Genomic DNA, 3,252 nt, shown 5'->3' on the forward strand with positions numbered 1-3,252 from the left:
CATCATTTCGGTCAATTACTCGAAGATGGCGGTTCTGGCCAAAAGGCTGATTTTTCACTTTCTGTCTCTCCAACTCTGTCTCTCTGGTGAGTACATGTGCCCTATAGCAATATCTTGAGAGATTTTTGCACTCACCAGAGAAAGAGAGACAGAAAGTGAAAAATCACCCGCCAGGTAGGGATGGTTACAGTGCAATCCCTTCTCCTCCATTCTTCTCTTGGGATTTTGGGCATGCATGCCTGCATGCACACGTACGTGGTACGTTTTAAGCTGCCGGGTCCAGGACTTGAACCGTGGTCAACTACATGGGAGTCCGCAAAATAACCATTATGCCATCTACTGGTCCCACAAAAATCTCTCTCTCTTTTTTAAAGAATTATTTTATTTAACTTTATTTATTTACTCTTTTTTTTGGAGAGGTTTTGCTATAGGGCGCGTGCGCTCACCAGGCAGACAGAGACAGAGAGATAGAAAGTGAGAAATCACCCCCCAGGTGGGATGGCCACGCCGCAATCCCTTCTCCTCCATTCTCCTCTTGGGATCTTGGGCGGGCACGCACGCACACACGCCTGGTGTGAGTTTTAAGCCACCGGGTCCGGGACGCGAACTGCGGTCGACTATGTGGCAGTCTAGCGACATAGCCATTACGCTAACTGCTGGTCCCTATTTACTCATTTTTAATTAGACGAGAGAGGGACGGAGAGAGAGAGAGAAAACAAGAAAGCAAGCTGCAAGGTCTAGGACTTGAACTGCGGTTGTCCATGTAGGAGTCCAGTGCCCTTAACCACCATGCCACCTGCTGGCCCCACAAAATCTCTCAAAAAAAATTTAAAATTCTGTGAACCAGCTTGTGACATTGTGGTAATAAGCAGCTCAAGAAAAACCAGATCTCACAAGGTAATCTGCCCCATTAGCTTGAAACACACTGGCCGCGTGCACAAGTGCCCACGATCCAACAGGCTGGGAGACAGGAGGAAGGGGGTTACCACATGACCAGACCCTGTGGAGGATGCTTATTTCTCTTTCTCAATGTGAGTATGCAGGCATTCTATCCTGAATTTTCAGAAGTTATCAAACAGGAGCCAGCAAGTGTGTGTATGGTGATTAAGGTGCTAGATTCCCACATGGCCAACCATGGTTTGAGTTCTGGACCCAGTGGCTTTTAAATCACACCAGAAACATGTGCGTATGTGTGTGTGTGTGTGTGTGTGTGTGTGTGTGTGTATGTGTGTGCCCATCATTCCAGGAAGAGAATGGAGAAGGGATTGCAGCATGGCCATCCTTCCTGGGAGGTGATTTCTCACTTTCCCTTTCACAGTTCCTCCCTCTGTAAAGTGCACGCGCCCACCCTATGGCAAAAACCTGAAAAATTAATTAAATAAGACTTCTGTTATCTCAAATGTACAGGGTTCCCCCACATACCAAGCAAGTAGTCCCTCAGCAGTGGACACCAGCTATGCATCTTCTAATTCAATTCTCACTTCATTCACCTAGAAACACCACAGGTCGAGAGCCTAGCCCCATAAGTCCACTTCAGATGGCAATCGCAAGCCCCAGGTTGTTTTACCTGCATTCTGACTGATGACAAATCACAGTTCCCTTAACCACATCTTTGAAGTTAATTAATTTGCTATGGTAAAGAGAGAGACAGAACCAAAGGATAATTATTACAAAAGATACAGGTGAAGCATAGCAAGGCATAGGAGCAAGGAATACAGAGTTTCCAAGCCCTCCCTAGACACTCCATTCTCCAGAAATCTTCAAGTGTTCAGCTCTCTAGAATCCTGCAAAGCCTGCCCTTTTAAGTTGGTAGGGAGGCTTCATTACATACATGTAACTGATGAAATAATTGGCCATTGGTGATCAACTTAATCTTCAACCCCTTGCTCCTCCCCAGAGATTGGGGGGATAGGGCTGAAAGTCTCAACCTTCTTAACCCTGCTTTGGTCTTTGTGGTGACCACCCTTCATCCAGAAGCCACACAGGTGCAGTCAGCCATCAGCCAACTCATTAGCATAAAAAATGACACATCACTTTGAAGACTGCAAGAATGTTTTGTAGTTGTAACCTCCTAAAGTAGAGACAAAGACCAAATATGTATTTTACAATATTACTTCTGGTGATCTTCAGCATTTTCTCAGTTCTGTGTCAGTACAGCGCACAAGAACCTTGTCCTCAAAAAGCAGGCTTCAGGGGCCGGCAGGTGGCATGGTGGTTAAGGGTGCTGGACTCCCACATGGCCAAACACAGTTCAAATCCCAGACCTGGTGGCTTGCTTTCTCACTTTCCTTTTCTCACTCTCTGCCTCTCTCTGGTCAAAAAATAAAAATAAAATAAAAATAAATAAGGTAAAAATAATTCTTTAAAAAAAAAAAAAGCAGGCTTCAATCAGTTGGATCTCATTCCTGGTTTCTACCTGATGCCTCAGAAGTTACATGGTTATAAATATACTTAATATAAATGTAACTGTATATATAATTGTGAATAGTTAAAGGTTTTACCCCCTCTACCTACATACATTGCCTTGTATGTGCTCAAATTAAAGCCTTAGGTGTTCTTGTAGCTTCCTTTTTTTTTTTTTTTTTAAATTTTTTATAGCAAACTCACAGGAAGGAGAAAAAGAAAGAAAATGAGAAATTACTCCCCCAGAGGGGATGGCTGTGACACAATCCCTTCTCCTCTAGAGATTTTGGGCACACAAGCACAAGTGTTTGGAGTGTTTTTCAAGTCACCAAGTCAGGCATTTGAACTGCTCAGTCAGCAACATGGGATCCAGCTACCTTAACCATCATGCCACGGCTGGCCCCAGATTACTCCTTTAACCTTCCGAGTCTCCTTCCTGGTTCTTCTTTTGTTGCCTACCTCTTAAACCTGACTGTTCCCAGCATTATAAATTCCAATCTGGTCAGCCAAACATTCCTCCTTGCTCATCCATCTCATTATCTCAGCTATCACTGTATGCTTAGAAGTCCTAAACCACTATCTCCAGCCCAAACTGCACCTCTACAGTTCATACTCCCAAACCCACCACTTGGTGGACATCTCCACGCTGGCTAATACTATACTCAAAACAACCGAGATTAAATGCATCATCCCCCTCACCCCTACCCTTTCCCAGGTTTTGCTATAGGGCACATGTGCTTGCTAGAGAGAGACACACACACAAAGTGAGAAATCAACCCTCTAGGGAGCACGGCCACACTGCAATCCCTTCTCCTCCATTCTCCTCTAGGGATTTTAGACACACACATA

Source organism: Tupaia chinensis, unplaced genomic scaffold (assembly GCF_000334495.1).
Source record: "Tupaia chinensis unplaced genomic scaffold, TupChi_1.0 Scaffold143830_1, whole genome shotgun sequence".
Classification (NCBI taxonomy): Eukaryota; Metazoa; Chordata; class Mammalia; order Scandentia; family Tupaiidae; genus Tupaia; species Tupaia belangeri.